We start from the raw sequence: 12,796 nt of genomic DNA, 5'->3' as shown, positions 1-12,796 counted from the left end.
GGACAACAGAGGATGAGATGGTTGGATGGCATCACTGACTTAATGGACATGAGTTTGGGCAGACTCCCGGAGATGGTGAAGGACAGGGAAGCTTGTCATGCCGCAGTCCACTGAGTCACAAAGAGTAGGACACAACTTAGCAACTGAACAGCACCAACGAATGTCCATATTAGAAATTTAGGATTCCCACAGAGTAAGTCCAAAAAACTAAATTTACAGTAAAAATGGTCAAGGAAACTAGCTGCTATGAGTGAAAGCTGGAAGGACAGCCAACAGCAGAGACATGTCCCCCACCCCTCCAAGGACTTCAAATATTAGAATTTGCTGATATGGAATACATAAACATTTAAAATGTAAAACATGGAATAAAACAGGAAATAAGCTGGCATGTTTGGAAATCATCAAAATAAAACCTTTAGACATAAACAATATGAATGCTGAAATTGAAAGCTCAATGGATATTTTAACCACAGAGTTCATGCCAATGAAGAGACAATGACTGAATAGCATGTAAATCTAAATAAGCTCCCCAGAAAGCAGCACAGGAAAAGGAGGAGAGGAAAAAGTTTAGAAGTTTATGGAAGTTAGAGTGAAAAGACTAACATGCATCTAATTTGATCAGTTACAAACCTAATGGCTAAAAAATTTTCAGACTTAACAAAATACAGAAATTCACCAATATGACAGTTTGATTCTATTTCAAGCAAGAAAAGTAAAAATAAATCCATAGCATAAATTTTTAGCAGACTTGTAGAATATCAGTGACAAAGAAAAGATCTTAAGAATAGCCAGAGAATGCATGTACTCACTAAGGCACTTCAGTTGTGCCTGACTCATTGCAACCCTACGGACTGTAGCCCAGCTCTGTCCATGGGCTTCTCCAGGCAAGAATACTGGAGTGGGTTGCCATGCCCTCCTCTAGGGGATCTTCCCAACCCAGGGATCGAACCCTTGTCTCTTATGTCTCCTGCTTTGGCAGGTGGGTTCTTTACCACCAGCTGGGAAGTCCAGCCAGAGAATGAATACATATTAGTCATAAAGGAGTAACAGACCAACAGCAGACGTTTTGATATCAATAATAGATGTCAAAGGACAGAATGATATCTTCAATATGCTGGGAAAACTCACTATGTACTTATCAAAACTAGGTTTTAAAAACAAGAGTAAAATACAGAGATGCAAGATCAACAAAATGTGGCAGAATATAGAATTAAAAGACCTTCACTTACAAAAGCTGTATTTTAGAAAAGACAAAATGTCTGAGTTGCGAGAAAGAATGAAAAAAATAGACAAAAATAAGCTGCATAAAATACTAATTTTAATAATGCCTCATTTTAAAGCTAAAAAAAACTGACCTATTAGGAAACAATAGCATGCATGTTGGTAAGATATAGTTGAAATCAATTTATTCTGAAATTCTTTCTATTTTTTAGGAAGTAAGTTAAGATACTAACTTTAGACTTTTTTAATGATGTCTGATAAAATTTCAAGAGTATGTATCAAAAAATAGAAGGATGAATTACAGTGAGAGAGCAAATAGTGTAACAAATAAGAAACTCAAAATCAAAATAGAAGAAACAAAGAAGTATATCAGTAAGAACATGTCATTTGATTATTGTCACAAAATTGCTTAGCAACAGTCATTCTACAACTCAGTGGATTAACATCTAAACATCCATGCTCATGGGTGTTAGTCTAACAACCAGAGGGACAGTTGATGATCATGGTTGCTGAACTAAAATGGTTTGAATTTGCTCCACGTTCCTCTTACCCTTTTCCTAGAGCCAGCTGGCTAACCTAGGGAAGGGATGTTTTCCTCATGCAGGATGTTTTCCTACAGCAGAGACGCATACAAGCATAATTCAGTGCTACACCTCCTTACATCTGCTAACACCCTATTTGCCAAACCAAGTCCTATGGCTTTTTCCAAGATTGATGGAATGGGCAAATATTTACCTTTCATGAAGGGAGGGTAAAGACATAAGTATTTATAAACAACAATCTGATGCAAAGAGTGATAAATGTAGTAAATTCACAAGTTACTTATATTAAAAAATAAATAGAATTGTAATGATTTTCCCTACTTATCAGGAAATTGAACAACTAATAATTAAAATTTAGAGACTCTCAGACTGAATTTAAGAGAAACATAGAAACCTGGAGAGATTGGTGATAAGAGAATGGGAAAACAAAGATAACCAGGAACATAATAAACAAAATGAAACAGGAAGTTTTCAGTGCTGACTTGGTAGGGGACACTAAGGAGCTCCTGGGGAACCAGTAATAGTCTATTGCTCAATTTGTTCCATGTAAATAGAAAAAGGAAAAAAGAGAGAAATAAGCAAGCAAGTTGTGGTATAATAACTGTATTAAAATGGAATAAAATAACATTTAAAGCACAAAGCATTATTGAGAATGTGCTGTGCTGTGTTTAGTTGCTTCAGTCGTGTCTGACACTGCAACCCTATGGACTGTAGCCCGCCAGGCTCCTCAGTCCATGGGATTCTCCAGGCATGAATGCTGAACTGGGGTGCCTTGCCCTCCTCCAGAGGATCTTTCCGACCCAGGGATCAAACCCTTGTCTCTTGCGTCTCCTGCAATGCAGGTGGATACTTTACTGCTGAGCCACAAGGGAAGCCCCATTATTAAGGATAAATCTTGTAAAACTGTGAATGAGAAGTGCAACTCATCAAAAAAAATAACAATTCTAAACTTGTATGGATGTAGCAAAATAGCACTAAAATACATAAAACCAAATATGATAGAACTATAAAGGAATTCACAAATTCACCAATTCCTATTATCTTTGGTTATTTTTAGGACAAGCAGAAGAAAATGTGTTAACAATAGGGAGGACTTGAACAATGTATTATCAAATTTGATTTAATGGGCATGCATAGATCCATATTCCCAACAACTGGAGAACACACATTCTTTTCTATTACATATGAAGTTTTATACATTAAACCTTTATGCATTTCCAAAAAAAAATTGGATTCTATTTATTTAACACTAGTAAGATAGATACATTAAAGGATAAAGTTTAAAACCACCATTCATGTGGAAAATATCAACTACCTACAGGAGAATAATAATAAACTACTTACAATAAGACAAAGAATACGAAATATTTTTAAGGTAACATGATGGGAAGAGCTGACTCATTTGAAAAGACCCTGACGCTGCGAAAGATTGAGGGTGGGAGGAAAAGGGGACGACAGAGGATGAGATGGCTGGATGGCATCACCGACTCGATGGACCTGGGTTTGGGTGGACTCTGGGAGTTGGTGATGGACAGGGAGGCCTGGTGAGCTGCAGTTCACCGGGTCGCAAAGAGTCGGACACGACTGAGCGACTGAACTGGAACTGGAATATGTGTGTATATGTTTATATGGATCTTGATGCTTATAAGAGAAAAGAAGAAAGGCTGAATATTTATTTGCTGATTACTAAGTTTTTTTGTTTTTAAATAGGCTTCCCTGGTAGCTCAGACGGTAAAGAATGCATATTTGGTTCCTGGGTGGGAAGCATCCTCTGGAGAAGGGAATGTCTATCCACTTCAGAAATTTTATTTGCTGATTGTTAAATAAGATTTTATTTAAAAATCAACAAAATAAAGCCAAAGAAAGTAGAAGAAAATAGATAACACATAAGAAAAATTAATCAAATAGAAAGCAGATATAATGAAGATGACTGACAACAACAAAAAGTTAGTCACTTTAAAAACCTGTGGCAGGATTTATTAAGTCAAAGAGACAAAGCACAAGTAATAGTAAGAAATTTTTTATAAAAATTTTGAAAAAGTAGATGGAATAGATAAATTGTAGAAAATTATAATTTTTGGAAAATGGCTCAAAAAGAAATGGAAATCCAGGGACTTCCCAGGCAGTCTAGTGGTTAAGACTCTGCATTTTCACCGCAGGGGACACGAGTTCAATTCCTGGTAGGCACAGCCTAAAAAACTAAAAAAAAGAAAAGAAACAGAAATCCAGATAACTAGTTAAAAATTTCCCCACATTAAAAATATCATGCCCAGTTTTATCAATGAATTCTTTAAATTTTTAAGTAAAACATTTAATTCTAACTTTATACAGAGTCTCTTCCAAGTAATAGACAAAAAGGAAACTTTTCACAACTTATTTTCTAATACAAGCTTCTATATCAAAATACAGATAAGGACAGTATGTGGAAGGAAAATTATAGACCATTAATGCAAAAATGAAAAACAATATTATCAAAACAAACCCAGCAGTGTATAAAAATGATAACACATGGTGATCAAATTGAGCTTATTCCTGGAATTTAAAGGTATTTTAACATTATACAAGCAATTAACATGTTTCACCACATTTGCAGATTAAAGGAGAAATCCATTTGATCATCTCGCTTGAAGCAGAAAATCATTTAGAATAATTGAACATCCATTTACAATTATCATCCTTTCCAGCATAGCAATATACATATTTATCAAAACTTTATAATAAAACATCCTTAAAGATGAATTTTAAAATTAGGAACAAGACAAGAATTGCTATTATTGCTCGTTTTCTTGACACTGCAGTAGAGTTTCTAACCAATGAAATATAAGAAAAAGAAATGAAAACAACTTTTGGAAAGAAACAAAACCATTACCTACAAATAGCATAACTGTATAGAAAATCTAAACAAATATTGAGTAGTTTATTGGAGTTAGTTAATAAGAGAAATTAGGAAAATGACTAGATAGGTGCAAAACTCATCTTTAAACACCAGCAACAAATAAAGAAAACAGAGTATTCTCAATATAAACAAAAATTATGAAGTTCCTAGGAGTAAATGTAACACTGCAGATGGTGATTGCAGCCATAAAATTAAAAGACACTTACTCCTTGGAAGGAAGGTTATGACCAACCTAGACAGCATATTCAAAAGCAAAGACATTACTTTCCCAACAAAGGTCTGTCTAGTCAAGGCTATATGGTTTTTCCAGTGGTCATGTATGGATGTGAGAGTTGGACTATAAAGAAAGCTGAGTGCAGAAGAATTGATGCTTTTGAACTGTGGTGTTGGAGAAGACTCTTGAGAGTCCCTTGGACTGCAAGGAGATCCAACCAGTCCATCCTAAAGGAGATCAGTTCTGGGTGTTCATTGGAAGGACCCATGCTGAAGCTGAAACTCCAATACTTTGACCACCTGATGTAAAGAACTAACTCATCTGAAAAGACCCTGATGCTGGGAAAGATTGAGAAGGGGTCGACAGAGGATGAGATGGTTGGATGGCATCACCAACTCAATGGACATGAGTTTGGGTGGACTCCAGGAATTGGTGATGGACAGGGGCCTGGTGTGCTGTGGTTCACAGGGTCGCAAAGAGTCGGACATGACTGAGCGACTGAACTGAACTGAACTGATTGAAAGACATTGTAAAATAAGGAAAGGCAGAGATATCCCCATATTCAGAGTAAGGAAGAATCAATATTACTAAGATGTCAATTTTCTCTAAATTAAATGAGAGTTTCAGGGCAAATCTAATCTAACTCCCAAAAGGGGCTTTTGAGGAACCTGACTGGCTTATGATAATATTTGAATAGAAGATCAAGGGGTCAAGAAGAATCAGGACACTCTGATGAATAAAAATAAGGTTAAGAGAGTTGCCCTACCAGCTACCAGATCTATTAAGCTAAGTTAATTAAGAGAGTGTGGTATTTGTGCCAGGTAAAAATTAGTGGAATAGCAAGCCCAGAAATAGACCTCTCATCTATGGAGATAAAATGCATAGCTAAGATAGTGTCTTATAATTAAATATGGGTAATTATTTATTCATAGAGGAAAAAAGAAGAAATTAAAATCTTTTCTCTTAACATGTAGAAAAGCATGTGCTGTGCTTAGTCATGTCTGACTCTTGTGACCCCATAGACTATAGCCTGCAGGCTCCTCTGTCCATGGGATTCTCCAGGCAAAAATACTGGAGTGGGCTGCCATTTCCTTCTCCAGGGATAGAAAAGTATATTTCCAGATAAATTAAATATATTAGGAAAGGTGAAAATTTACAAAAAAGAGAAAACATTTTAAAAAATTGTAATTACCCTCCAATTAAAATAAATACATTAAAAATATCTTTTAATTCCAGAGTAAAAAACATTTCTTAAATGGAATACAAAAGAGATTAACCAGATGAGAAAAGTTTGGTACATTTTAGTGCAAATATAGGCTCCTTTAACTGCATTTGCAAAACCTATAAGTCCATTAAATATGAAAGTTTATTGGCGGCTTAGACAGTTAAGAATCTGCCTGCAATGCAGGAGACATGGGTTCGATCCCTGGGTGGGGAAGATCTCCTGGAGGAGGGCATGGCAACCCACTCCAATATTCTTGCCTGGAGAATCCCTATGGACGAAAGAGCCTGGTGGGCTACAGTCCATGGGGTTGCAAAGAGTCGGACACGACTGAACAGCTAAGCACACACACATTTTCATATGCAACCTCATTTGATGGCAAAAACAGATATGAGGCTATTCGTGGTGTTTCTCTGTAATAGGTGTGACTATTCACTCATTTTTGCCTCGGGTGTATTAACAAGTTTGACTACAGAATTCTCTTCAGACTGTTGATCTGTTAAGAGTGTTCATAACACAGAGGATATGACCTATATCATCTTTCTAGGGAAAACAAAATCCAAATCTGAAACGTCTGATTTTAAGAGCTACGATAAGGGGATTGTAGTCCTGAACATTAATACTAAGAATGAGAAAGGTAATTCATGATAATAGTTACTTCTGTGCAGCTATGGGAAGGCAAAAGATGGCATAGGAAAGAACACAGGGATGGATAGTATTCAAGCAAAAGGGCTTGAGGGGGTCATGATTTTATGTCCTTCATAGCTTATATGTATGTACGTTGTTATTATTTCATTGCTATGTCCTGTTTGACTCTGTACCCACATGGACTGCAGCTCCCCAGGCTCCTCTGTCCATGGAATTCTCCAGGCAAGAATCCTGGCGTGGGTTGCCATTTCCTTCTCCAGGGAATCTTCCCGATGCAGAGATGGAACTCACATCTCCTGCACTGGCAGGTGGATTCTTTATCACTGAACCACCAGGGAAGCCCTGGTGGGTTGTATGTCACCTACACTTAATCTGTTGTAGTAAATGAGAAATTTAAAATGTGGGTTTGTGGGTGTTTTAATTCTTCTCTCTTTCTTTTCGCTTTTTAAAACATAATTTCCCTTCATGAAACTGACCTCATGGCTCGCTTACAAGTCATGAGCTACTTTTTTAAAAGTGGCCCTTGAGCAACCCTCATCCACTGCCCTGGGAACAAGGCTATCAGCTGTCCTCATTCCTAAGCCTTCAAGTAGTTGATACTTGATGGATGAGTTGTCTTCCTGTTGTATTAATAAAACGACTTGTATTGCCCGTATCGGAAATGATAACATTCCTCCTTGTTGCTCCGAAGGTTTTAATTTATTTCTTCTATTTTTTAATGATATGGACTAATTATCCCCAAAATAACCTTACCTCTTTCCTAGCCGGGACCTGACTATTAAGCCTGTGGTTCTATGAATTTGCTGCTGCTGCTGCTAAGTCGCTTCAGTCGTGTCCGACTCTGTGCGACTTTAACGCCATCGTAAAGAACAGGCGTCAGGCTGCTGGAGTTTGACAACCTTGATTCCAGCATCAGGGACTCAGCACTCAGGCACTTAGGCTGGGAGCTGGGTGTTTAAACAGACGGCGTCTGCCACTGCAGCTCGCCCGCCGGCAGCCTCTCAACTGAGAGGACATTCATCTCCCTCACGTCTCCTGTACATTGATTGAGCAAAACAGTCTTCCTGTTGGTCAACCAAAGTAATCGGAACAGGCAGGAGCTAAGACTTCAAAGGATGATTTGGAGCCATCCAGACCACTCTAGGTCTCCCTGGTTGAGACGCTTTGGGGCGCAAAGGCTCAAAACGTGGCGCCTCCCCTTAGGAATTGTAGATTATAGCCCAGGTCGTCAGGGATTGTATTCATCGGCAGAATCTTCAGCCTCCGGGCTGAAAAACAGGCGGGGATTTCCACATGACAGGCCTTCGGGTGTCGGAGACTCCACAAGATGGGGATAGTCTCAAAGGAAAGTAGAGTAGACCTCATCAAGGGAAACTGACAAATCCTTACCTCTGGGCAACTAGTATCGTTTCCTTTTTTGTAGAGGAAGATCACACAGCGGAGGCTCTTGAGTTTATTTACAGCCTTACCGTAGGAAAGAAAACATTATTAATATGAAATCTAACACTTAATCCAATTTTTCTTAGAGTCAAAATGGTTTTTATGATTTGCAATAATCTGCTTTGTCAAATTTCATATTTTCTGTTTCTTTTTAAAAATTACTTTGTAATTTACAGTTTAAAAAATTAATGGTGGAAATGAAATAGGAATAAATGTTAGATATTATGAACGAAAAACTAAAAAAAATTTTAAACACCAACTAAGTACTCTAGCCTCTATGGAGCTTAGTGTATTTTATTTGTATGTACATGGCTTTATTACTTCATGCATATGTCTATGAGATTGTTTTTATATTTATCAAAATTGAATACGATCTTTGAAATATTTTTCAGGCCACATTAGTTGAGTTTTAGACTGTCCAGGTTTAAATCCCAGGAGTTCTTCAAACTATGTGACCTCAATCAAGTTACTTAATATTGTTGAAATTTTCTCATTCGTAAAATAGGATATTATAAAAGACATTTGATTCTATAGCATTGTCATGGGAATTAAATGGACTTATCCATATAAAACGTTTAGAACTGTCTCCTTGATACATAATTAGGTCTTCAGTATTTATTAATAGTAGCTATCTATTACTTTTTCTTCATAATTGCAGCATTTAAAAATGCTAGATCTTATTAATGTCAGCTTTTCATTTGTTGATGAAATATGGCTTCGTGAAAGAGTTTTGCAATAGGAAATTCAAGCCTGTGTCTTGTTAAAACCTGGTTTAAAATAACCCGTGGAATGAAACCAATAAGCAAATAATACTATTACAATTTTCTTCTTGAATTATCACTTCATTTACCAGCAGTTGCCTTGATCTGTGCCTGTAAGTTTTTTGAAAAATATTGAGTTTATATTTAGTGCTGTGCTGAGCTGCTTCAGTTGTGTCTGACTCTTTGCAACTCTATGCACTGTTGCCCGCCAGGATCCTCTGTTTGTGGGATTCTGTAGGCAAGAATACTGCAGTGGGCTGCCATGCCCTCCTCTTATATTTAGAATCATATACTATTCACACAGGTAAGGTGGTAGGTAAGTTCTGCTCCCACTCCAACCCCAACTTGAAATAGAGCAGCTTCAGTTTTATCTATTTTTAATAGTTGAGCTTCTGGGAAATTCTGAATGAACAGTATGTCATCAACTTAAAAACACCCAAATATTTTTAAAATTTAGTTTATACATCTGATTTAATGGATAAGAAAGCTGAGGTGTTGAGAGGTGACATGGAGGAGATGGCCCCTCCCTAGAAGAAGGTGTAGAACAACACCAAAAAACTCTAAAAATTATTTGTAGGTTGTTTTTGAAATATACATCACATTCCAAGCTATAAGCACTGCTGCTGCTGCTGCTAAGTCACTTCAGTCGTGTCCGACTCTGTGCGACCCCATAGACGCCAGCCCACCAGGCTCCCCCGTCCCTGGGATTCTCCAGGCAAGAACACTGGAGTGGGTTGCCATTTCCTTCTCCAATGCATGGAAGTGAAGAGTGAAAGTGAAGTCGCTCAGTCGTGTCCGACTCTTGGCGACCCCATGGACTGCAGCCCACCAGGCCCCTCCATCCATGGGATTTTCCAGGCAAGAGTACTGGAGTGGAGTGCCATCGCCTTCTCTGTATAAGCACTAGAGAAATAGAAATATTCACATTTTTTTATGGATTGTTTTCCTGTATGTAATAATATTTAATACTTATTTGTACATGTTATGTCATGATGTGGATTATTTTGTTTAATCTTTGAATGGCATTCGAAGTAGGTTTTTTTTTTTAATTCTTAATTACCAGTGAAATTTTTTTTTTTTAAGTTCTTATTTATAGATGACGGATGTGAGGTCCTAGATCAAATGTTAGGGGTGAAACTAAGATTCAACCCAGCTTGACAGGCTTCAGAATACATGCTTTTTATCAGTCCTATGAACTTTCCATGGAGAAGGAAATAGCAATCCACTCCAGTCTTCTTGCCTGGAAAATCCCATGAGCGGAGAAGCCTGTTGGGCCCCAGTCCATGGGGTCACAGGGAGTCGGACACAACTGAAGTGACTTAGCACACATGCACGCACATACTGAGAGGAAGGGCTTCCCAGGTGGCTCAGTGGTAAAGAATCCAGCTGCCAAAGCAGGAGATGCGGGATACACAGGTTGACACAGGTTGACTGAGCAACTAACACACAAACTAAGAGGAAAATCACCTGAGTCTTAGCACTTGTGTCATCTGTGATGAAAGTATGACTTGAATCTTCTGATGGTCCATTAATTATAATGCAAACTTATTAGGATTATAATGATTATAAACACATGCTGTGGGAAATAAGTAATTGAAAATATAATGTGTGTGTGTGTGTGTGTGTGTGTGTGTATATATATATATATATGACACGAAACATTTAATTCACAGGAACGATTAGTGATGAGAATTTTAGGCACTATATTATCCTATTGGGAAAAACTCTTTTGCGTCCTCTTCACATCCTATCACATAAGCTTACTTCACTCCCTGGGGCACAACTAGCCAAATACCACCTAAACCAGATGTTTGCAGGAAAGCTTTGGTAAAATGCTCCTTCATTGGGCTCAAGTTTCTAACATTTCCTATCCCATTAATGATTTTTTTCCCCTCTCTGGAAACAAATGGAATTAACCAATGGTGATTTCCTCTGTGACTCTAACATTAGTCACACTAAGATTACTGTGCATATTTCCCCGAAGATATATTTTACATTGTATAACCAATGAACCACATAATTCTTAAGATTTTCCAGTGAAAAGTTTCTCTCTCAAGTTGTAGCTTGCTGTTTAATCTTGTTAGAGAAAAGAGGCAGGTAACTATTGCATCCATCTCATAAAAGATAATAACATTTTGAGGTTAACTGAGTGATTCATGTCTTACCTAGGAAAGATTATAAAATTATATTAGAAATCCCACCCTTTTGAAGCAGTCAGAAGGTGTATGCAGAAGATGTTATCTTCAACCACTTGCCCCACCTCCCCCACCTCCAAAAAAAAAAAACATGGGTGGGGAAGTTTAGATCTATTCAGGTCTTTATCATCTTGATAAGTTGGTAATAGTGAAAAGCCCTAACAACTCCTTTCCTCATCACCACTTCATAACAATCACCCTCCTCCCCATCACCTTAGCATGTAGAAAAGTACCTTCTTTTGCACAAATATGTCTTCAAATTTTAAAAGTTAGCTTGACTAGGCATCAAAGTTTAATATACTTTTTATCTGTTTTATATATATATATATCTTTATATATCTGTTATAATGTAGTAGTACTTTCATGAAAGGAAAGGGAAAACATTTTCGTTACACAAACAGGTAATGAATACTCAATTGCACATAGAATTAGCAGACAAAATGATCCAGTGATCAGTAAACATACAACCTGACTTAGGAGGCCTTGAAGATGTGGAGTGTAGTCCCACCGTTTTGTGCTGGACCTTCTAACGAAGGGACTAGTAACTCCTTCCAGTTAATTCTCGAAGTGTGACAGGAGATTTGTAGAGTATAAAGAACTCAGAACACTTGTTTCTGGATTGTGTCTTAGTGCATGAGTGCTCAGTCAGGTCTGACTCTTTTCACCCCCACGGACTGTAGTCCGCCAGGCTCCTCTGTCCATGGGATTCTCCAGGCAAGAATACTGGAATGGGTTGCCATTTCCTCCTCCAGGGGATCTTCCTGAGCCAAGGATCAAATCCACGTCTCTTCTGTCTCCTGCATTGGCAGGCGGGTTCTTGACCACTGAGCCACCCAGGAAGTTCTGAATTGTTTCTTAGAATTTCCCTCAATTCCCCCAGATCTTTTCTGAGTCTCCTGTTTGTCCAAAATTCCAGAGCCCATGGGCTGCATCCATTGTACAAATTGCATTTGCTTTGGCCCTTGGGTCCCTCTCTCCTGTTAGGACTAGCTATAGTCAGTGAAATAGTTTTCCAGCGTTGACAGCATTTCCAGGGTGTATTTATTCAGCAGGTTAGCCTGACAGTTGTGTAAGTATTCAGACTTTGTTTAGAGAAAGGATATACCAGGTAACTGTGATTTTCATTACTACTAACCATTGCTGGTCTTTAGGAAATGGTTAATTTTTCTAGGAAATGCATGTAGTTGTTAACTTTAATATTTATGTTTGGAAAGATAAATACAGTTTCAGTTTGCAAAGTTCAGAAATTGCCTATTCTAGGGGTTCTCAAAAGATTGTAAAACTCAATTTCCTCTAGGGAACAGTGCCATAACTTTAGCCAGTATCTAAACAGTAGGCAGGTTTAAGGGAAAAAGCAAGAGAGTTAAAACCTTTTTATCATAGCATGGAATTGCTGTTATATTTGGCACAACCAGAGGGAAACTGGAAGGCAATGGCACCCCACTCCAGTACTCTTGCCTGGAAAATCCCATGGATGGAGGAGCCTGGCAGGCTGCAGTCCACGGGGTCACTAAGAGTCAGACACTACTGAGCGACTTCACTTTCACTTTCCATTTTCATGCATTGGAGAAGGAAATGGCAACCCACTCCAGTGTTCTTGCCTGGAGAATCCCACGGATGGAGAAGCCTGGTGCTGCAGTCCACGGGGTCGCACAGA

The 12,796-nt window shown here is 38.0% G+C and overlaps 1 long non-coding RNA gene across 1 annotated transcript; it reads right to left on the bottom strand.

Moving 5' to 3' along the window:
• Positions 1-3,652: 3,652 nt before the first annotated feature.
• Positions 3,653-11,912, bottom strand: LOC129658494 (uncharacterized). The gene is made up of 3 exons (XR_008717367.1): positions 11,605-11,912; positions 8,133-8,207; positions 3,653-3,962 (listed from the first exon to the last, which is right to left on the bottom strand). It is a non-coding gene; the product is annotated as an uncharacterized LOC129658494 (long non-coding RNA).
• Positions 11,913-12,796: the final 884 nt, after the last annotated feature.

This window comes from Bubalus kerabau, chromosome 8 (assembly GCF_029407905.1).
Source record: "Bubalus kerabau isolate K-KA32 ecotype Philippines breed swamp buffalo chromosome 8, PCC_UOA_SB_1v2, whole genome shotgun sequence".
In the NCBI taxonomy this organism is placed as follows: Eukaryota; Metazoa; Chordata; class Mammalia; order Artiodactyla; family Bovidae; genus Bubalus; species Bubalus kerabau.
The sequence above is the reverse complement of the archived record's forward strand: the minus strand, read 5'-3'. Positions and strand labels throughout refer to the sequence as shown.